Below are 24,865 nucleotides of genomic sequence, written 5' to 3'. Positions count from 1 at the left end.
TATACGAAATAATACGCAATATTATAGTATATTACAGAGAATCGTGTAAAATTACACGAAATGGATTCTCTTTTACTCTGACGGAATTATGGCGCTGTTTGAACGTTATCGAAATTCGTCATTGGATCTCGGTTGAGGCGGAAAGTGAACATTGGCCATTTTTGGAAACACAAGCGTCACTCGATTCACCTAAATAAGTTCAAATATCAAAATCTTCAAGTTAATTGGAAATTTCGCGAAAGGAAATATTTTTCTCCTCTTAACCTATTAACCAGATTATTCCTCAATTAGAAACTTGCATAATCGTGAAAGAAAAAAGTAACAAAGATAAATCAATTTCACTTAAGTCAATTTACTCTTTCCGCATTTAACCATCACATGATTTATCGTTAATAGAAATATCTAAAAATATTATGAATGCTCGAATGAAGGTATTATTACGTTGAAAACAGATCGATACGGCAAATGACGAATATACTCGCCGTCCCTATTTACCAGTTAAGTACTTTGTTTTATTTATTACGTTACGCTGTAAAATGCTGGATAATTTATCAAGCGACACCCATACGCGGGTTAATAATTCTTTGAACTATCTCGAGCAGAGGATTAAATACATAATGGCCGTGGATTATTAACCGAAGCTAATCACGATTTTGCGCCGATATATTTCGCAGGATGACTTGGTGGGATCGTTATTAATTGATTTCGAGAACGGATCGACCGCAAATTTATCCGAGCAGATGTAATTCGGGCTTCTGAAATTGAATCAAGACCGCGCGTTCTATTTTTAAGTGGACGTTCCGATGCACTCGGACGATGCGACGAGGCAGAGAATTCTCGTCCTCGTCGTTCTGCCACGGGACGTCGACAGTTCACGATGATGTTCTACGATGTCTCTGCCGGTCGTTCTGCAGCGTTACATCGATGACGAGGAACGTGAGGATTTTACAACTGGAAAGATTAAGCGAGGATCCGCGGATGATTTTACGATTACGTTAATGACCCGCACCTCCGCACTTTCGGCGAATTAAAATCTTAGCCCCGGCTGCACTGTTTGCGCCATACAGTAGTTTAGCTCGGGCTTCCGGTGGCGAAATTTCTGTCTCGATGAAAACGTAGAGTTGCAGTTTATGTAAGAGGAATTTCGACAGACGCGTATGCAGCTGAATTCGATATTCACCTAATTAACCCGAAGGCTTATGTGTTGCGCTGGCGTTATATCGCGACGTTAATTGCTAATGCGCCTGTATTTCCTTGCACAGTTTACGCGAATGAATTGAACAGAGTTCGATCTGTTATTCGATCGTGGAAATTCGAACTTTGATCCCACACTGACGCAACGTTCATGATAATTTCCTCTCGTCGACTGGACGTCGCGAGGCCAAGTCCATCTTTTTGCATTTTTAATGCTGTCACGCAGTGAAAATAATGCTACGCCTCTTGACCTGCTTATACGACAAGATCAAATTAACGTCGTTTTGTATATTTTGAATTTCTTTTAACAATCATTAGGCCGCGGATGTTTATATATTCGTGGGAAACTCAAAGGAATTCGCAGACGAAAATACCTACGATATCCAAAGTGTAGCGTTATAATATCTGGAAAGCGAAGAAATATCTTCCTTCGGTTCCTATTTCTTCAGTCGCGTTTGTATCAAGTTGTAGAAAATATAGCCGTAGTGAAAATTAATTTGGGATATCTTCGTGTTTCTTTGTTTATTAATTAGAAAGTGTCGGCTTACGATTTACGAAATACTCGCGATTCGACTAACAAATATTTCCTTCCTTCTAGACAGGATTTCATTAACCGAGGAGTTAACTATTTGATTAATTTGAATAATTCTATTCTTAGCAACGAAATCACAAAGCTTTGAACTTGGTCGCCGTGGGACAAATCCGAGAGATCTGGTTTTTATAAATTTCCTGTATTTTATACGTTTTTCAAAAGACATATTCTATAGCTTGCCTTTTGATAAATTATTTAAGTAGCGAAAAGGATGGCGAGTAATTGAAGATTAGCCCGAAGCGTATAATGGAATTTCATTCAGCTTTTACGAAACCTGCGTATGAATGTTACTACGGGGAGAGATGTAGAACTTTCTGTTGTTAATGTTGCATGTTCCACCCACGAAGGGATGTCATATTTCGATCCTTATTTCTGTTAAAAGGGAAACATTGCAGGCAAATAAAATTTTTATCATAAATATTACAGAGCTGCACTCTGACGAATATTTCATATATCTCGCGACTTAACTTTGTAATACGCTAAAAAGATGTTTCACAATTGCGTAAGCAGTTTTGTACATTTATAAAAACGCAGCAACAGCAGAATTACCATGTCCTTTGCGATATATCAAAATTCATAGAAACGAAAGAACAGAACAGTTTATGATTTCACTTGTAATATATATTCTACCAAGTGTCCAAATTGCACAAATTGTGAATGTAAAGAATTAAATAAAAAAAAACAAAACTTGTAATATAGTTTCTAACGATATCAGTACAAAGGAGAATTTCTCTCGCTTACTCAAACTTGATTACAATTTCATTATAACAAATAATAAGTGTCTACGTTATGCCAAACTTGAACACAAATTGCACTCAAATGTACAGTCACTGAATTTTGGGTGAAAACAATCATGACACGTTGGATCAACTAGTTGATTAAAACAATCTCCTAACACTGGCTCGCTAATATACATCTCGATAATCCATACGGTTATCGAATACAACACTAACACGATGGTTGTGCGTGCGATGGTTGTAGTGGTGAATCGACTGGCTCTATCGGTGAACCGAGCAACGTACGGGGTCAAAGCATTGTACTTGAAAGAAAAGGCGTCTGGCTTTTTAGCTAGTTACGGAAGCCTTTGTACCTCGTTTTGTAGGTGCAAGGTGGCTTAACCGCGGTCTTAAAGGATTCTATTGTCACCGAGGGTTGCACTTGCTTGCTGAAGTCGACCTTATTCCGACTCGTCCGCATTTTTAAGCTACATGTGCGTAGATAGGACGAAAAGGGTGTGCGTAACACGAGCTCGACTTTAATGTGACCTCATGACCCTTTAAAAGGAGACGGCCTCTTCTCCGCAGGCGAACTTTGATTTCTCCCTTGGAATAGCGAAAATCGATTTCAAGTATACCACATTTTTTCCCTTCTTCAGGAACGATGGTACATTTTTAGAAACATTAGCCTTGAATATTATAACAAAGCAGATAACAATTGTAGATATATGGAAGAAACTGTCATTTGTCGTTCTTTTTTCAATTTTTCTTGTTAAAAGATACCTTTTATAAATACTTTTTACCGTATACGTCTCTTTTTTGTAGTTTATTTTTAATTCTTTCATCATCGGTGCGAGCGGAATTTCTCCTTCGACGGATAATTTTTGTCGATCGCGGCTTTGCAAGAATAAGCGTTTCTTGGTATTAGCGAACAGTCTTCGACTCTTTGACGAATTAAAAATTACTCGTTCTAGCAGAAACAAATGTTCATCGGATTAATAATAAAACGTTCTTCCTTCAAGTTCAAGTATCTTCACCTTTTTGGCCAATTAAAAATTATTCATTCCGACAGAAATAATTATTCATCGATTTAATGTTAAAATGGGTATCGATGACAAAGTAGATATCGTTTCTTCAAGTTCCAACATCTTCAGTTTCCTGATCGACATATAATATTCATCCTGGCAAGGAAATATTCATTGGATCAATAACAAAGTAGATTATTGGCAAAGGCAAGGCAGATCTTCTTTCTTCAGGTCCAAGCCTTTCAAGCTTTTTGGTCAATTAACGACTATTCATTTTAACAGAAACAAATATTCATCGGATTAATAACAAAGTGTTCTTCCTTCAAGTTCAAGTATCTTCACCTTTTGGGCCAATTAAAAACTATTCATTTTAACAGAAAGAAATATTCATCAGATTAATAACAAAGTGTTCTTCCTTCAAGTTCAAGTATCTTCACCTTTTTGGCCATTAAAAACTGTTAAAAAATTATTCATCGGATTAATAACAAAGTGTTCTTCCTTCAAGTTCAAGTATCTTCACCTTTTTGGCCAATTAAAAACTATTCATTTTAACAGAAAGAAATATTCATCAGATTAATAGCAAAGTGTTCTTCCTTCAAGTTCAAATATCTTCACCTTTTTGGCCAATTAAAAACTATTAAAAAATTATTCATCGGATTAATAACAAAGTGTTCTTCCTTCAAGTTCAAGTATCTTCACCTTTTTGGCCAATTAAAAACTATTCATTTTAACAGAAAGAAATATTCATCGATTTAATGATAAAATGGGTATCGATGACAAAGTAGATATTCTTTCTTCAAGTGCTTCTGGCCAATAAAAAATTATTCGTTCCAGCAGGAACAAATATCCATTGTACTAATAATAAAAATGTGTATTGGTAATAAAGTAGATATTTTTCCTTCGCTTTCAAACATTTCAAAGCCTTACAATCGTAGTTCTTGGAAAGTTTGGTCGTTGATCAGTGAAGTCTACGATTTCGTGGTTGAACGGGCCTAAGCTTGGTCGAAACGTTGTGCGACCTACCTGAAGTGTAAGGGTCGAGTTTACTTCGAAATATTGGCGCCCACTGGTATTTGTAGCCTAAGTTCAGAGAGCCGGGTTCAAACAGGTCTGAACCCTCGGTCCCATGGCCCATTATCCCGAAAGGGCCTTCGAAATTCCTTTAGCCTGTGGAATTGGTAGAGTCGAAACTTTGTGTCCCCGTATCCGGTGTGGTCGACCCTAAGCTTCGACTCAAAAGACGTTTCACGTGTACACGTAGCTGAATATATTTAAGTCTCCTCGTCCGATTTTTCTTCTTCGGTCGTCCGTCTTGGAAATGCAGGTGGAAAGAATGTAGCGAAGCGATTGGAACGAACGGAGAAATTTATGTGACTAACGTATTTCTAATCTCTTCGTCATTTGTTTCTACATTAATGAGCACTGTCGTAAATCATTTTTTATTCCTTCTTTTTTTATCCAATTCATCGCTGTTATGTTTATACGCGGCTACTTCTTATCTCTTCTTTATGCGTTCATTAACGTGAATTGTAAATTATTTTTTATTTCCTGTTTTGTAGCCGATTCTTCGCTCCTTATATTTATGTGACTAATTTATGTGACTGGTTCTAATCTACTCGTCACTATGTTTCATGTTCATTAATAACGAGCTCTGTTGTAAATTATTCTTTATTTTTCGTTTTCTACCCAATTCGTCGTTGTTCTATTTACGTGACTAATTTATCTGACTAGTTCTAATCTCTTCGTTATTTGTTCCCTCGTTAACGCGCGATATTGTAAATCGTTTTTATTTCTCGTTCAGTAGCCAATCCTTCGTTCTTCTCTTATATCGATGTTTCATTGAAAGGTTGTTGCTTTGAATACATATAATGCAGCTAAGATGTGTAATATTAAATATATTTTAAAATAGCAGAAGGTCGTAGCATCAAGATTTAATCTGTGCCTGATTTACGGTGACGTAGCTTAGTATAATAATAAGATAAATGTTTCTGTTCTTCAAATACTCCAGCTTCGGTCTTGAACAGCGCATTTTCGTTAATTTATACGAATGATATAAATACAGGTATTTCTTGCAAATAAAAGCATATAAATTGTGCAAGAAGCAAAATGATTTATTAACGTGCTTCAAGCAACTAACGATTATTTAACAGAGAATTTCTAATTTCGTAAGAGATGTATTAAACACATGTACGCGTAAATTAATACATGTAAATACACTAACATTTAAAACATTACTTTATATAACCAAACTACAATTTTTCTAACAATCTTTTAATTTCACGTATCAGTTTCATTCAAAAATGTCCTGTGCCACCACCGAACAATTTCTTTTTTTATTTAATACTTTATATTCGCAATTTGTCCAATTTGGACATTTGGTAGAATTTTTTAGCTGTTTGATTATCATGTGGGTGGCTACCCCCAGCGGGGTACCATCTTCGTGTTTGTTAGATTATATCCTTTGTGACACCACCAAACAATTGGCTAATATTTTTCAAATTTTATGCAGAATGTACTACATCCAACATCAGGCAGACTTTTATGCGAATTCACGCGTTTGAGAATGTAATTAAAGAGATGGGACCCCGGTAGGAAATTGTTCTATCCATCAACTATTAGAAAATTATTATATCAAAGTATCGTATCGTAGAAAACACTATGCTCTGGGTATTTCACGCACGCGTTTTGCAGAATTTTTCGCTTTCAGATCTCCTGCAAACGCAGAAAAATCCGCATTCTAGCGGTTGCGTGTGCAGCTAGCGATGCAATATTTAAAATAACAACGCGATTTCACGGCAGTAGTCTTCAAATATGAAGAGCGTAGGTGTTACATGACGTAGACATTATGTAATAGTTGTTTCGTTCAGGCAGCTAAGGAATATTCGCTGGTGTAAACTAATGTGCAGTGTTAAACGATGGCCTATCGTCTATAGTATCATCGGAAAGTTAGGACACTTAGCGATGATACAGAAATGGACTTGCTTATCATTGTGCAAACGTTCTCGCGCCAAGCGAGAAGTAGGACGCGGCTCCTGGCGAAAAAATCACACGTGTCATCGTATTACGTAGCGATTACTTGTTTTTTACGTAATGTGTTGCTTGGTATTTGTGCCTTGAGAAGCTAGAAAAAAAGAAAAAAAGAAAAAGAAAACAATTGAACATGTTTGTTCGTGACAAATGGAAGGACAACATTCTTATGGCTTTTTATAAGGAACACCTTATTTTCTAGAAATATGTTGGAACATCGACACGACAGTTGGAAACTATCATGTTCTATGACCAGGCTGCAGCTCGAAATCGAACGATGCAAAGGCGGATTAACGAGGACAATGAATTAACGAAGAACACCTTAAGGATTCCTGGGGAATTACAGTACCGGAACCTTAGAGAAATTAATAATAATAATTAGTCAGTCTAAAATAACCAAAGATGAGATACCAAAGTACTTGGAAGGGAGGATGAAGCGGACAGGAAAATTCTAGCCAGATTCAGATGTGGAAACGAGACCAAAGCGAGGGAATATTGGAAAGAAGAGGAAGAAAAAAGGTGCAGACTATGCAAAAGCAAAGAAGAAGACCCGAGACATGTAATAGAAGAATGTGAAATAACGGGAGGACCAAAAGACATGGAAGAAACACTGAATGAGACTGGAGAAGGACTAACGGAATTAAAAGCAATAATAGAGAAGAGAAGGGCAAGGGCAATGCAAGACGGGGAGGAAAGACAAGAAGATAGCACAGCAAGGAGGCAAAAGACCAAAAGTTTTTCTTCTTTATTTAATAATTTCAATTCACAATTTGTCCAATTTGGACATTTGGTAGAATTTTTTAACTGTTTGATTATCATGTGGGTGGCTACCCCCAGCCACTGGGGGATACTATCTTCGTGTTTGTTAGATTATATCCTTTGTGAGATCTGCTGGGTGAAAGACCAAAAGTGGCAATAATGTGTAGTCATAAGTTGCAATAGTTTCTAGTCGTTAGTTTTAGCTGTGAGAGATAAGAATAATTTGAGGGAGTGCGATACAATAGAGTAAATAAGAGGGGAGGTAGATATATAAGGAACAAAATAAATAATAATAATAATTAGTTAATCTGTTATCAGCTTCCCGTTTAATTTACCCCAGATAACTTTAATGGGATGTAGATCAGAAGATTGTGTGAATCAATACGTGTACACAATTGCTAATTCACTATTTTCCTAGAACTCCAACAAATATCTTTTGTAAATAACTTTTTCTTATCTGTTTCGTATCAAAAACTGCACGATCTCATCTTACCGTGTTATTCTGCAACAATTTTTATCAGCTAATTATTTTCCTGCCAGTCTGCCTCGGTTATCGCATTTTTCACGACACTAGGAAATCTTCTCATTTAGCTGTATATTTTTGTCTTTTATATAGAAATATCGAAGAGTAATAGAACATTTGCCAATTGTTATACAGCTCTTTGTCTCCTTCTTTCCGGCGTTTTATTCTTTTCAACGCGATCGTACGCATTAGGGTCAGTAGGGTGGCACCACTTTGTGTCACCATCTTGATTCATTACGCAGGAATGCTCGATTCGTGACTGGAGGTCGTTAGCACGAAAAACCTGTCCGCACTTTTGATGAATTATTATTTTTTCCCCATTAATGCTCATTCCACGCAATGAATACGAAATGCGGCCGGTCCAATTTCAGATATACGCGTGTGCCGAAAATACTTTATCGATCGTAACACGGGACGTTGCTGCTTAAAAAGAAATGTTAATATCCAGCGTATATGTTGGATTTAAAAAAAGAACCGAGAAGAAACTTGTAATTTAGCAGGAATTACATACTCGCCAAGCAGTTTTCACTTACGTAACATTCAGCCTTAGTTTCTTTTCTCTTATTTTTCGAAGCTGAGGTCGCCAGCGTTTATCAAAGAGCCAATGGAAATAATTCAAAGCGGGCATTTCACTCTCCATTTCGAGTGGAACCGGTACGATAGCTAGAATCGCGATCGATTTTTACAGTCAGATCTGTTATCGTAAATTCTCATTAATCCGACCGTAATATTCGGATCAAGCGGTTTCCGGATGCCGGTGGGCACGCGTAAATCCGAAATTTACTTTTAATCTGCGAAAACAGCGTGAAGAAAAAAAGAAGCGGAAAAGAGGAGGAGGGCGGGAGTGGGTGGGAAAAAAGGAAAAGATTACAGAAAAGAAAAGAAATCGCGGTTCTTCGTCATGCTTAACCGCGGCAATTTTTCAGGAACGCTTTCTGGGTCAGAGAATTTTCTTTCCGGCTTTATTCACGACGCGGTAATTGCATCGTAGTCAAAAAGTCAATTTAATTAAGGAACAACGAGCGGTTGATGTAAGGCGACGAGACCGCGGGATCTCTGGAAAAGAAAGCAAAAGAAAGAAAAAGGAAAAAGGAGGAAACCTTTAAATTTTCATAGAGGCTACTTTAACTCCTCAATTTTCTGCCAATAATATCGTCCACCCTTCCCATCTAACTCTCTGCCGTACTCGTACAACTTTTCTCATCGTGAATAACGAAAGATAACGATATTCTTCCTTCGAATTAATTTCGAAAGACTGTAAAGACGCCGAAGCTAACTCGCTGATAGCTGGCAACTAAATAAAGCGGAACGAACCGAAGAAGGAAAAGGGTAGCGTAATTTTTGCAAGAAGCCGGTTCTACCCTTCGACCGGCTGGATCACGTGACATCGGACGAAGGTAGCCTGTTCTATGGAAAAGTTTCCTCGATCGGGTCCCCTACGTCGGTAAAGCAGCAGTGACGGCCAGGCAGGAAGTTAGAAGGGCGGAGGGATGCCCTTTTAGGGTGGTCGGTTTTAGGGCGACTGTTGGGAATCCCGAGGAGCTTCTCGAGGGGGAGTTTTTTGTCGCGTTTGTATTCTCGCGCGGCGCCGAGGGGGCGCTTTTTAAGCACCGTCGACGTGGTACGACTACAACGAGAATCCAGTCTCCGCCTTTAATCTGTGTTACTCAATTTTTTTTCTCCACTACCAAGTTTCCGGATGCTCGCGTTTTCCCGCGCTTTTCGTCGCTGTAATTCATCCGCCGTTAATTTTCCATCGGCGCAACCTTTCACTCCATCTCGCAATCTCAATTTTGCTGAATTTAAACGATTCGATTATCATGTTATTCCACTTTGCTGTTAGATTGTTTAACTTCTTCAGACTGGTCCCTATGACCGCGCGCGATCCGTCGTAGGTTCAGCAAATGGCATGCGAATAGATTTTATCGAAAATTTACTGTTCAAAACGGCTGGTAGACAATGCTACTTGGCAAACATCTTACGTTATTTGTAACAGAGGGAAGAAGAAAAAATTATTTATTAAAAAAAAAAAGAAATTAAATCATATTATTTCTCGATACAATAAATTGATATAGGCGAGATGCTGACAAACGGGTCGAACGTGATCTCTCACACCCGAAGAATACTTAGCGACTGGATTAAAAACCCATTGGTCAAGGCGCGAATTTCTTCACCATCTGTCATCCTATTAAAATTGACCACAGTCGACTCGAAGAATATCTTGCGTATAGCAATTTCTTTATTCGCATAACCTTCCTATATTATTTCACTCGTTAACAGTCGCAGCACGCAATTACGGAAATACGAACGGTACAAGCTGCACAAACTTGTTCGCGTTTTTTCATCCTATTAATTGGCTAGACTCGACTCGTCGTTAGAATTGACAATCTCTTCGACATAGCAATTTTCTTCGTTTACGTAACTTTGACACATTATTTCGCTGCTTGATAAACCCGTTACTATTTCGAGCCCGGAATTACGAAACTACGGAAGTACAGAAGTCTGCTTCTTTATCGTCCTATTAATTGGCCGACTCGTTCCAATTGAAAATCTTCTGCACATGAGCTTTTTCCTTATCTAACTTTCACACGTTGCTTCGTTGCTCGATAAGCTCATCAATAGTTGGACTTTTCCTGGTATTAGGGAATTTATTCGTTTCATCGTCTTGTCAATTGCTTAGAGTCAACTACCTTGGACCCGATGCTCCCTTCCTTTGCGTGAACTTTACGAATTATTTCGCTGTTTGGTAAGCCATCGAGCTTAAGCAGATACGAGCACACGTTCGAAGCGCCTTTCCTGCGCGTTCATTTCACGCAACATTGTTGCAAATGAAATATCAAGGCGCGCGTTTACGACGCTAATTTGTGGCGAAACGGGCCCGTCAGCTTCTGCCATATCCGTGTCACTTTCTCTCTATCGATGCGCATCTCTTGAGCTAACGTTACAGCGTAAAACGTCGTTGATACATACCATCGCGTATTACCCGGTTCAGCGTATGAAATAGCCTGCAGATGCTAATTTCGGCTGGCGAGATGATGTTAATGGAATAGCGTGATCCGATGAATTTATCGATACGAAACGTTTCTAACTAACAATTACGACGTCTTTAATTTCGTATATAGCTCGTAATAATTGCTCAGGCTGTTAGTCCAACGTCCGAGGCAATGGATATTTATCGAGTAATTAATTGAACGATAGGGAAAAGTTGCTCGCCTCATGCTGCTATATGATCGTGTATAAATCGCTCGATAAATCATTTACTTGCCATTGACGAATATAAATGGAATTCGATGGCTGAGATATAAAAGAAACGGGGTAGTTAGAAGTGGCGCTTCCAAATCGAAATTGCGTGAATGTTTCAAAAGGTCGGATAGGTTGGACGAGGGTAATTTTTGATCGGTCTATTTCGGCCGATCAGAAGAAATAATTGACATGAAAGTAGGAAGAAGAACAGAGTCGCACCACTTACCGTTAGAAATAGAATTACGAGGAAATGAGGAAGAGAAGAAGAGACAAACGAGAGTGTGGAAAAATACTTGGAATGCAATGGAGGAACACTAGAGGAAATGTGGAGAGAAATGAAAAAGAAGATAAACGAAGCAGTGTGGAAGAAGAAAGTGAAGATAAGGAGATGGGGCATGGTAGGGAAAGTGTGGCACGACGAGGAGTGGAGAGAGAGGTAGAGAGAGATGAGGAGGATGATGACAAAGTTTGTGAAAGGAAAATGCAGTAGAGAAGCGCTCATAGAGGAAGAAAAGGCATCGAAACAGTGGTGCAAACAAAGGAAGAAAAGAACCGGAGAAGAAGAAATGGAGAAAACCAAGAAGATCAAAAGAGAACAAGAAGCGTGGAAACACGTAAATAAATACAGAAGAAGAAGAGAGGGTATAGATGAAGAAATAAGCGAAGAAGAGTGGAAAAATCACTTTATGGAAATTTTAGAAGGAACAGAGCACAAAGAGGGCAGAAAAACGGAGGAGCATCGAGCGGAATAGAAGATAATATAGAGAAGGAAGAGATGATCTACCAACTACTTCGGTCGATCAGGATCTAAAAGTAAGATCATCGTAGAGCATTTCAACAACATTTGAAAAACTCGAAGGTGAACATATCCGACCAATTTCTCATTAGCTTCCAAGTGAAATCCACAATCCTCCTTCGTAGAACAAGCGCGAGACTAAATTCGTAATCCGTCAACGCGAACAAACTCGTCAAAATCCCCTGAAAATTGATTCGAGCTAAGGTGTCTTCTTTCAACTTTCAAGAAAGCTTACCAAACGAGCAACTTAAACGAACCCTGATAAAACCCTGAAAATCTTCGCCAAAGGAATCACCAAAAAGGAAGAAAGGAAAAGAAAAATAAATAGAAAACAAAGGATGAAAAACCTGTCTGCTCTTCCACGTGTCAACCAGGACACGTTCTCGCGCAAACGTCGTAAGCGAAGGGCGTGCGCAATGAAAGTCTGCGAGAGGATAAAGTTCCTTATTATCCGGAAGGAGAGCGAGTCTTGTAACTCTTGTAAATTCTCTCGGGGGCTCGGCGTTTACGAACGTTGGACTAATTTCGTCTGGCGTGTCTGAACGACGTCGTATTAGAATAAACCCGTTTGCCCGAAATTGCGGCGCATCACGTACGAGCGCGTCTCATGCCGCGCGTAATCTATGCATCGGGCGCATCTTCTCCGGGGCAATAACTAGGCAACCTCGTCAGCGGAAAAGGGCCCGGGCATTTAGGGTTCCACCGGCGGCGTTGTTATCCGCGTGGAACGGCTCCTTGTAATTTTCCGCATTGTCGAGGTTTATCCTGTATCTTTCTTGAAATTCCCGCGATCCGCGTGCTCGTTCATCTCATTACCGGGCAGAGTCTTCGCCGGTGCTCGCCAATCTGCCATTTGCCGTGTCTCCTGTTCGGTAACGTTCCCTTAGGACTTGGCAGCAGCCTGCTCACGTGTCTCGTTTCTACACCGTACGCAGAATATCGCGGAATCTGCCATATGAATGAACTATCTGCTATGTAAATTATTGATCACGTGTTTCTCTGCACGAGTTTCAGGTTTTATCGGTAGAATCGAGGTGGTTGGCACGCTGCTTCTAGAAAGGCGTGTCGTTTCTCCGATAGGTCTACAGCGGCTCGATTGTTAACGCGTGTCGTTCGTACGACAGCGCTGAATTTGCCACATAAATTGTTATTAATCGCGAGTTTTCGTGCCACTTGTAGGTTTCAGTTTGGCGGAGTCGGCGTGCTTCGTGCGTTTCCAGAAAGATTTCTACCTGAGCCGAAATAACTCCGCAACTTATTCCCTTTCAATGGATCCTGTTTGCAGACCAGCTTTCCCTGTTTAAGCGATTTTAGCACGAGACTTCTCCTGCTTTCCCCATTTTGTTAATACAATCGGAGCGTCAGTTTCTAGAAAACTTCCCACACGGTGTCCGTAATAATTTTATGCTGTGTTCCTAGAACGATATAAAATTCGACACATAAACGAGTAAGTAAAGTACCGGTGCTTTTGTAATTTGCAGCTTTTATCCCTGCAATTTAATCGATTCGTCTGCCTGTTGAAAGATTCCGGCCGTCCCTGGTAGCTTTGTAATAAATTGATTGTTCCCTTGCAATGCCTGTACGATTTAGGCGAGAACAAACGCCTGATAATTCCATAAATGACTAAAATAATTTGGAAATAACTATGACACACGTACGAGGCTTATCCTCCTTCGGTGTATCTCGTTTAATCTAAAAGATACAATTCGAAGAAAATTCTTGTCCTATAAAACAATGTGCGTAATTTGCGCACCTTCGTTGTTGATTATTTATGTCAGGCTTTTATGCCAGCTTTTATCTTCCAACGCATAATTCGCCTGGCTCTAGCGAGATCTCCGCCTTCTTTCTTGCGCGTATCGGTTCTAAGCATGAGAATCGGACATTGATTGTTTTAACAGATCTTTGAACATGTTCGAGATAAATACACGATGCTCGATGTGTTTAGAATCGAGGGAATTTATAGTTGCGTGAATATGTCGTGATCGTGCCAGTTATAGATCTGGCGGTTCTTATCGTTTCGTTGATATCTGCTTGCCTTGTAAAAATGTCTCGCAAATTTTTAGTGAAACTCTACGCGAACAATTAGAAAAACCGTGACGTGTTGTTTGGCGGATACCTAAATCATCGAAGGATATTAAAGTTTATGAACGTGCAAGTAGCGAAAAATATCGAACGCTATTTTCGAATAAAAACTTATGGAAATATATTTCGTTCTAAATTTATAATAATTTTTATTGCCTTCCCTACGGGATTACTACATTCGCTTCCATACAAATACCGCACATCGTGCAGTATTACAAAATATAAATATAATAAAATCCATATTTATATACACGTTTTATTTTATTTAATAAGATCGTAACCCAAACGCACGTGTACGACCTGTACATACATAACACATATAATATCAGCTGCTCTATAAACATTATTACACAAACCTTATCTCTACCTTGGCCCTAGATTCATTAGCTTCGTCTAAATTAATTCTCTGATAATCTTGATCTTACCCCGCCAACGATTAATACATCAACTGGTGCTTATTCTCATGAATTTATATTTTCGTTCAAGACACCTGGAACGCAAGAAACGCTGATCGTACTTGAACGAACAAACACGTGAGAGATCCAAGTGACGCGTTCTTTTCGTAGGATCGGTAGCTGCTGTGGTCTTTCATTCGGCTTTTCATTCTTCTCTTTCACGCGAGACTATCCATCATCAACGGGGTTAATACACGTAAGACTAAGCATTAGACAGCGCGTTTTTATTTTTCCAAGAGATCGATACGACGGCCGCGAAAAAAGGATTCGTGACGCGGAAGCGTTTTGTCGCGTTGCCTGCTACTCAGGCGGTCAACGACTGAAACGTAGGAAAATCGATAGAAACGCGAGAGGATCGGCGATTCGAAGTGTGCACGCGTGGCGCGTCTACCGGCTGCTTCGCTTTCGCCTTCTCTTCTCGGCTCGCGTGCAAACCGGCCGTCCGAGGCAAGAGGATTCCAAGTTGCATAATTAATTTTTCTATAAATCTCTCGCCAAGGAATATCGCGAAATTTCCTCGTCGGGTAATATCAGCGGAGCTTAGCGAGCAGAGGAGAAAACTCGAGGAGAGAAAATTTCCCCTTCCGCGTGTGCACCGGGCGCACGAGGGCGGCTAGGGCGAGCCGAAGGGAAACAGACGGAGAGAAAAATGAAGAAAGAGAGCGAGAGAGAGAGAGAGAGAGAAGGAGCAAACGAGGGTGGCAAAGAACACGGGACAGAGGCAGAAGAGGAAAAGATCGAGGCTGGCTTGCGCCGGTCGTGAGCGCGACAGAGATCGGCTAAGGCGAGGAAAAACAGGTGAAACGAGAAGAAAGAGGCTGGAAGAAGGATGGAAACGGTGCCGCAGGGAGCAAGAGAGAGAGAGAGACGCACGTGGTTGGATGGAAGTTGAACCGGGGGATGCTTCTTCCACTCTGGTCTTTCGCGTCCTCGGGCAGTGATGGCGGGAGAACGATTCCACGGAAGGAAATAATATTCTTAATAGAGTATGAGAAGGCGTGCATTTTCTGAAGATACTCGCGAAAGACTGACTACATTTTAGAATCACAATTATTCGAGGATCTGGGCGGTTGGGGACGGGGCACGCGAGAAAGAGAAGAAGCGCGGTGCTCGCCGAGAAATTCTACCGCGGCAAAGTCACTCGGCGGGCTTTTTATTCTCATCGATAACATCGGATTAGGCCAATGGAATTAACGTTTCTTTCGTTTCGCCCATTATCGTGCCGTAGCTGGCGGAAGAAAGCTCATATTGAAATTAAGGAAAGAAATCCTTTCTACGAGATTGCGCTTCAAGGTGTTCGTCGTTCCTATAGGTAACGAGAACATCGGCGAAGTGAGCCGTTCGATCGCCGATGACCAAAGAACAATTTCAACACGTCCAATCTTTCTCTTTCTTTTATTTTCCTTTTTTGTCTTCGCACTGGCACCTCGATTATTCCGCGTGTTGTGCATGCCACTTATCTGGCACATGTACGGAAAACGGTAAACGGTGTTCGTAAATCGTGCAATGAAATCATAGAAAACATTTTTATCGCGTAATATCGTACGGCTATTTTAATTTAATTCGTTATGGATGGTAGTCGGAAGTTTGATCAACTGCTTCCGCAAATATTCCACTATTTACGCTTTCGTACTTTTCGTGAAAAAATTGCAAAAAGGAAGCAAAGTGAAGTTACGATAAAATTCAAAGCACCTCGTACAGCAATACGGAACTTCGGCTAAATGGCAATCGGACAACCGAGACTCCGCTGTATTTCGTTGAACGCGCTTTACAATCGACGCCGTGTAATTGACCCGTTGACTCATTAACCCTATCACGCAGGACCCAGGCAGACTCGATGTCACCCCGATTTTCGCCTCGTTTCGTTCCACCTTTTTCTCCCGTTTCCTTTTCCCCTCTCTTCTCTGGCTGGTTGTCAGCCTTCGTTCATCCGTGTTTACATTCTCTTTGCACATCGCGGGCAGGGAACGTGGGACGCGAGGGGTGAACAGGTCTTTTTTATTATTTTTAATTGCAGCGTTCATTATCCGATGCAAATTAAAATAATTAGGCGGCTGAAGGAGGCTTTTATTTTTCACTTTCCAATGTATCTTCCTATCTCTTCTTCTCTCCTCGCTCATCTCTGTTCCTCTTTGCTGCTCGCTGTGGCCGCTTTTACTCGCGTCACCCCTTTCGCTAGACGCGTATCACGATCGTTTCGTTTCTTTTCCCGGTACCGTGTCACTGGTTCTCCTCCCTTTTCGTTCCCTTCATCCACGCGGGTTTTGTATCTTGTTCGCTATTTTAATTCTCTGTTCTCCCGGTTTTTCTCTCCTTACGGCGACGATGACGCCGTCGCCGTGCTTTTTACGCTTCACCCCTCCCCCTCCGCGATGCACGGAGCATTCAGCGCAGCTTTTACCGCCGCGTTTCCGTTTCAAGCGTTTGTAACCTTGAAGCGACTGTTCCCCGGTAAATTAGGGGTTTCATTCATCCGGCGCAAGCAGTCTCTTTGGTCCTTTAATTTTGTAATTAGCGGAGAAAGGCGAGGTGAAACACCGATCCGCTTTTCTTTCTCCTCTTGCTTTGTTTTTAAACGAAACGCGATAACGCTGTTCCGAATCCTCTTTCGAACATTCGACAAAGAGACACGATGTTGCGCCGTGGAAATTGAAATTTACTCTGCTTTCTCTTTTTCTACATTCGTCGTTTTAGCCTGGTTAAAGAGTTTTCGTTGCAAGTTCAAACTTTTCGAGAGTCGAGTCACCTCGAGTGATCCTTCTTGTCTGCTTTGTGCCGTCAGATTATTTCATTTCCTTCGCTTTCCCTTTCCTCCTCGGCTTCTCACGTTTCGCTTCCTCCTCCACCTTCCGTTTTTCTTCCGCCACTGTCTCCTTCGAGCCGCGTCTATGAATACACAGACCGCGATTTTTCTCTATCTTACCCTTTCGTTTTCCAGTTGCCTTTAGCCCGGCCCGACAACCGACGTGTTTGACATTTCTTCACAGGCGGATGAAATAGTCTTTGTGCCGCGGAGCCGCTTTGTTTCGCCACGATGATGGCGCTCAATGTTACTTTGCAACGTTCTCTTTACACGGCGACGCGTCTGTCGAAGATCGCGTGTCGCTGCTTTTCCACAAGCACGAGAAACCCGCACAGATCCGTGTACTTAAGACCGTAGGTCTATTTTCTTCTTTCTTTTCCATAATAATTAATTTACTTGATTTAATTCATGGTAAACAATATAAGAGAAATCCGAAAGAAGCAAGAGCTTCTAATGGCAAACACTCTCGCTTACATAAATCACACGTACAAAAGAACTGCCGATTAATCCGAAAAGAAGAACCTGAAAGCTACAATGGAATATAATATCAGCCCTCAGGATAAACATTGGCTCGCTTCTACAAACCTTTCACGAATATTTTCAACTTTCATTAATCTGTCACGAGCTGCTTAAGACTAATAATTACACTAATTTTTATCAAATATACATTTGCAACAAGTACCTCGCAGTTTCTACATTTTTACATTGTTTTCAAACTTTAGCAATACGATCAAGCCAGTCATAATGAAATTTCAAAGTGTTTAACATAAAGCACGCGATACGAACATAAAAGCCATGCCAAATCTGCAAATACTTTGGCGTGCAGTTTTACCTCGCTCTTACGGTTTCCTATCCAAAGAGATCAAAGATTCCTGCATTGTATAGTAATAATTACTTTTCTCTTCGTCCAGTTAACCCCGTGCAACGTTCCCGTGACTTTTTCACGGTGAAGCTTCTCTGAAGCGTTTCAAGGTTGCCCCTGCAAGTGGTGGTCGAGTATCGCTTTCTTTTCTGCCCCTTTGCACAGAGCCGCGCCAACCGCTTCTTTGCTTTTCCAACAAGTGCTCGTATTTACCACCGTGCAATTACGTCTATAATCGTGCGAAATAAATAACGCGCCACGTACAGCAGTTTTACATACAGTTTATTGGACGCGCGAGTACACGCTGTGCTTTACGTATTTCATTGGCTGTGGTTTTCGCTGCAACGTTTAACTAGCGCTACGAAACGATATTCACGCGTGATTTGAGAAAACAAAGGCTTGATATTCCACGAGGTTATATTATTCACGCGATGGAGCAAAAAAGTGCATGATCGCTGCGAGTTTTATGGTCGATATTTCCGCTGCAAAATGAAATTTTCAAGCGGCTTGTAGGAATATCTAACGAGATCAGTTTCGTCACGTTGTAATTCTACGGATAAAAAATTGCCAGATTTCAGCGAATGATAACAATTTTGCAGATTATATATGTCGGGGATGAAAGGACATCGGGGCCTTTCTTTGCGAACGTTTCGCAAGGTCCCCGATACTTTAGCCCACACTTTTTATCATAGCTGTACTTAAATGATAAAACTGAGGAATAGTTGTTTATGATTTAATCCGAGCACGGGTGCCCGAGATTTACGACTGTGGGCTTGGGCTCGAAGTGACATAACGGGTCGCTGAACGTAGCCACGGTCACGGGAAGGACGTGTACCTAACAGACGTATGGAGTAATTAAATAGCTCTCCTTAAAAACAAAGATCGACCCGAGCGGTGCAGAGAGGTACGGAGAGGAGTATACAGGGGCAGTTCCACTTGGACTGAGCTTCAGTCGGATAAGCTCTACTTGCACCGGGGACAAGTACGTTGAGACACAGCCGAATCGTGGATCGGCAGGTGGAGTTCGACTTAGGCCGTGGCAGAAATCGCGTTCGTCGTCCCGTTGACCGTGCATTCCTCATCGAACCTAAATTCATTGTCATCGACATCTCGATTATCTCATCATCGCTATTACTTGTTAAACTCCGTAGTAATTACATTCGTATCAGTAAGATGTCATTTATGGTACATAACAACGATGGCCAATTCACGGGAAGATTCATTGTACACCCCTAACTCTAATGATAACCCGACATATATACACATGCGTGTGTGAGTGTGTGTGTGGCTCTATTTATTTTTGAGCTTCACAGGCAGGAGAAAGGACCTGGCGTACATTTTCAGAAGTTGTACGTTAATCATAAGAATGTGGCATTTAACTAGTACTTAACTAATACTTAGAAATATGTTATCGTATTCAATGTCACGTTTAATCTCGGCTCAACTTGTTATGAAAGTTTAAGCTACTTAATGATAGATTAAGTGGCGATTAAAATTAGAATAATCTGTCATACTTGAAACTACAAGATCGATATGGAAAATCGATGCGTAACGAGTAAGAAAGAGAACTAAGTTATCCAATTTATTTTCGCTTATAAATCATAGCGATAAACGTGAGATTTCGATGGATTTATCTTGCAAGATTACGTACGCGCTGCTGTTTATCATCGAATGAAAATATCGCAACTATACGGAACTTATCTAAATTGAATAAATTTGACGAAATCATCGTCGAACGCCACTTGCAATTTCTTCATATTCACAATCTTTATTTCGCAATTACAATAACCACGCTCGTTACACACAAGTTATCAGTTGTCCGTTACGACGATCATCGTTATTTTTACCATCGTAATTGTTAATACCATCGCTCGTGAAATTCAAAGTGTTATTATTGCTGTTGCTGTTTCTACCATTATTGTTGCTATCGCTGCTCGCGAAATAACAATGTTTATTATTGCAGGCGCGTGAGCGCGAATTGCGTTGTAAATCGGAACACGATAAATCTACGCGAGGAGATGGAGCGACGTCGTGGCACGCTCGTTAACTTTCCACGAGTCTCCACCTTGTCGTACGAATGGTCGACGACTTCCGGTGTCGTCGGTCTCACGAACGGGCCATTGCGCGTGAATACGAGGTGCAAAACGGTTCACCGATTTGATCGTTAGCCGACTGAGTCCACGGTCGACGCCAAGTTTTTCGCTTTATATATTAGCCAGATTATTTATACATTTATACGTGCAATTTTATTTCCATTAATGTTACTTCTTGTCGTTGTGAGAAATATCTGGCGCGCAATTAACGCCGATGGAATCCATAATCGAAGCGAGGTCCAGTTACTTTTTTCGAAGCACTGCGTTCGTTTATTTGTCGTTGAAAATTTCATTGGATAAATTCCATTTCTTATCCACGAAATAATTAATACATTTATTTTATAGTCGAAGCGATTCGCAGTTTCTCCTGCGACCTTCTTTACCATAGTTCCACGCGTTGTTCTCTGTTCTACGTTTAAAATTACGTTTCTTTAAATTCACACGCACTCGAGCACATTTCTTATTTTTGTCCGATAACGATTTCCAATGGCAGTGATTTACACCGTGGCGACTTATCTCATCGATCGTTCAATTTTTCGCGGCGATTCTGGTCAATGAAATTTATCGATTAAAACGCTCGTTTTCCTCTATCATTCTTTTATTAATCGGGATTAATTGATCGAGCTGTATCCGCGGGGTTAACGAGAATTTAATTCCGTTGTTCTCGAGGTTAACGCGGAAAAGTTGTAGCGGAAATATTCCCGCGTTTCGAAAAGTATTTTATAATTATAGCTGGCGCGTAATAGTGACCCCGCGTATTTGTTACGAGGGCGAGAGTTCACCTGGCGAAATTTATCGAGCAATGCATTATCAAAAGTTTAATGAACGAGCTCGTTAATGTTAAATTAAAATCGATACCTCGAAACCGCTTATTTGGCTCGGCCGGGCACAGATCGTCCATTTACACGGAACTCGTACGATACGTTTCAAGGTCGGCCACTCGTTTCATCCTGCTTTTCTCCCACGGCTTCTGCCCTCGCGTTATGCTCTTTCCTCGCGTTCTCGCTCGAAGGTGCCGAGGCGCCGCCACTTCCGGCCAATTTTCAAAACACGCGGCTCTCTGTTCCACACGATACTCATCGCTTCCAACCTGTTCCTAATAATGTCATTACTTTTTATTCACTGTAATTTGAATAATATGGCGATAATTCGCAGATATTAGGATTTTATTTATCGGAACATAGGAAGCAACGTTTGCATGAATTCACGCGGTGACTCGCGAACGTGTTCCAACCTCTACCATGGGATATTATTATACGTATTATTTATCGTTATTATACAATTTCCTATTATGCGTATTATACAAAGCTTTTTCAAATTTCATTTCTTTTCAATTTCGTTCTGTGTAACGAGCGTCGTGATTATAGCGATAGAATTTGAAAGCAATTTGCAAATGTGTATGAAACTTACAAGCCGTTTACTGTGATCATATGTCTGATAAAAGAGTAGTATGGAGCCTTAAAATAGTTGCCTTAATTGGTTCTAAACGTTGAGGCTTGTTAATGTAACGTATATTAAATTGTTTAAATAATCTTGGGACTCGCGTTCATTGTACGTTTACAACAGGCAACTTGTGCCTTTTACGTTCGTTCTTGAATTTATTTCCAACCTGTATCTATACATTTTAAATGTGTAATTGTCTGTACAGAATGCGACAAATGTCTTGTAATTTCTACGTAAATTTTCCAATTTGCATTGCATTTTTAAATAAATAATTTAAACGTATAATTATTGCTAAATATCGAGGCTCATCAATGCAACGTTTCAAATATTTCTAAATATGAAATTGAAACGTGTAATTGTCTGTACAGAATGCGACAAATGTCTTGNTAATTTCTACGTAAATTTTCCAATTTGCATTGCATTTTTAAATAAATAATTTAAACATATAATTATTGCTAAATATCGAGGCTCATCAATGCAACGTTTCAAATATTTCTAAATATGAAATTGAAACGTGTAATTGTCTGTACAGAATGCGACAGATGTCTTGTAATTTCTACGTAAATTTTCCAATTTGCATTGTATTTTTAAATAAATAATTTAAACGTATAATTATTGCTAAATATCGAGGCTCATCAATGCAACGTGTCAAATATTTCTAAATATGAAATTGAAACGTGTAATTGTCTATACAGAATGCGACAAATGTCTTGTAATTTCTACGTAAATTTCCAAATTTTCTTGTATGTATATCTCTAAATATGAACATTCTAATACTTTCATTATTTATCATTATTATTATTATATTATAACGATATATAGATTTCATTATAGCGAAGAACATAGCCAAAGCAATAATCATGAGTTTTCTACGAATTATTTCCTTTTGCTATGAAAATTAATAAAGTAAAATTCAATTGTTTGAAATCAGTAGCGTTTCGTTATTCGCCAGTGGCTTGATATATTCGAGAATAATTCGTTCGGTTATGCTGTTCGTTGTAACTAGAGTTCGTATAATGAAAGTTTACTGACTCTGCCTGCTACCTACAATTTCTCATTCAAATAATAGGAGTTCACGTTTAGATAAGTGAATTTAATCCGCAGAAATTCGGTTAACCGGCCACTAACTAGGATATCGAATAAAATATTTCTCCCTCCAAAGGATCCATCAAATTTCCAGTGAAAATGCATATTGAAATAAACCAAGTGCAAATGATCGAGGCAGAGAGCTAAATGAATTAACAAATTCTGCAATTTGTATTTCATTCATGCAAATATCTTATCGTGCAAACGTATCGTAGTAGCCCTGTAATCTCGTTCAATTCCTTAAAAATTGTATAACAATGAGATGGATATTAAACGTGTTGGTTGGCTTATTAAAGAGACGAGTGATAAAATGATAACAGTCAATTATATTAAAATCACCCTAAGTACAAGTGCAGAGATGGTGTATGTCCTAGTCGCTGCTCGCTCAACTGTACTGTCCAACTATACGCTCCTCTGCTCGACTATCTGACTCGCTACAATGACTGTCATAGAGAACACGTTCGTCTATTTATATCGACCATTGTTATTATGAGAAGTTCAAATGTAACTCCGGTTGCCGAACGAAAACAACGGTGATGACATGTAGCAAACGAAAACAACGTTGGTATTCCAAGACACGAAAGAGTGTGAGTCTTCCGTCGACTCATGTGCCGCTACAAGGGCAACGACGCGTTATGTAATGTTGTAAATGTATAGTGTAAGAAATATAGCAGATAAGCGAGCACAAAGTGGCATAACAATGTAGCACACAAGCATGCAGCGTTTCGTTCTTGTAAAATATGTGCAGCTACAATCTCGCAACTATATAGATGATACAAGAAGCACAGTATGAAGAATAGTTGAGAAAGTATGCTAGTAAATTGATCATAAGAACATAATGCATAATTACAATTATAGTCGTGTCGCGTATGGTTTATTTTCACCTGCCTTCCAGCTCTGCGGTCACTCGCAGTTGCACGTAGGAAATAAATCAGGACAATAATCGTAAAACGTGCGCATAAACAAAAACACATGCACGTTAAAGCATAATGATAATTATAACTTAACGTAAACTCTATTAGCTATACATGCAAGCACCTGTATTTATCCTCATAATGCACATTAATATCAACCTGTATAGATCTACATGCGTCTTATATTACTCGTATTACCTGTTATCTACTACAACCCTGTTGTAATTATAATCTGTTGGAGAATATCTGATATTCGATCACGTAGTATAGTGTAATATAGTGGCACGTAATCTCCTCACAGAGACCTGTGTAAGTTATAATTGCTGGAGGAAAAACGAGGAAAGAGTAGAAAATTAAATTACAATACACGATAGTACAACTACCTGCATTTATCCTGATAATCCGCATTAATATCAACCTTCAAAGATCTACATGCGTCTTAGGTTACTCGTATTGCCCCTCGTCTTCTACGGCCCTGCTGTAATTCTAATCTGTCGAAAAAAGGTTCAAATATCAATAAATAAAGGAAAAATATCTGACAATGGATCACGTAACATAGCGGCACGTAATCTATTCGCAGAGACCTGTGTAAATTAGAATTGCAGGAGAAGAAACGATACGAAGTCCGTGAGTGCCATTCTCCGAAAGGAATCGTCAAGCTACCATTGCGCGTGCAACCAAGCAACATTTCCGAACCAACAAGCTTCAAGCCCGGTCCTCCGAACGACTCTTCCGCCGTACGAAAGTACATTTCCAATTTGCTTGGATTCACGGGCTGGCGTGCGTTCCAGTCGAGAGAGCGCAGCATCGCTGAACCCGGCGTGTTCGAATTAAAAATTAAAATTAAACATTATCTGACCGGCGGATCGCGGTTCGAAATAATTCCAGGCTGACGAGGTAGCCGGCCGCGTATCGGAGGAAACAGTTTTTTGCCCGCGAAAAATAAACGCGAACGATTGATAATTACAACGTGGTGGCCTGGTCTAACAGTAAAACGGTTGCACGACTGTTGCTGAACCGCACCTACCGTACGGAAATGGTGCGCCATCGTTAACGGTTCCATACGTTTTCACGAGGATGTAGCATCGACAGAAAAAGGACGTAGACCGGCACACGCGTTACGCGTGGACGAAGAACCGATCTCATGACGCGTCAGCGTGCCTTCGATGATCCCGTGAGCGGACAGGAGAAATGGCAGAGACCGGTGGTTTTGCCGGCGCGTTTGCAAGGAGCTAGATGACTAGTGTGGGCG

The 24,865-nt window shown here is 40.2% G+C and overlaps 1 protein-coding gene and 1 long non-coding RNA gene across 11 annotated transcripts in view; one reads left to right on the top strand and one right to left on the bottom strand.

The window, feature by feature from the left end:
• The window catches only part of LOC122576900 (chromatin modification-related protein EAF1-like), a 399,412-nt gene that overhangs the window by 1,794 nt on the left and 372,753 nt on the right, over positions 1 to 24,865 (top strand). The window lies entirely within an intron of this gene.
• LOC122576903 lies at positions 17,359 to 24,442 on the bottom strand. 2 transcript variants are annotated; one of them, XR_006319953.1, is made up of 3 exons: positions 23,039 to 24,442; positions 21,029 to 21,266; positions 17,359 to 20,952 (listed from the first exon to the last, which is right to left on the bottom strand). It is a non-coding gene; the product is annotated as an uncharacterized LOC122576903 (long non-coding RNA). The 2 variants fall into 2 exon arrangements; XR_006319952.1 differs by having other exon boundaries at positions 17,359 to 21,266; positions 23,039 to 23,918; positions 23,997 to 24,442.

Source organism: Bombus pyrosoma, linkage group LG17, assembly GCF_014825855.1.
Source record: "Bombus pyrosoma isolate SC7728 linkage group LG17, ASM1482585v1, whole genome shotgun sequence".
NCBI lineage: Eukaryota > Metazoa > Arthropoda > Insecta > Hymenoptera > Apidae > Bombus > Bombus pyrosoma.
Note: the sequence above shows the minus strand (reverse complement) of the source record. Positions and strands in the feature narration are given on the sequence as shown.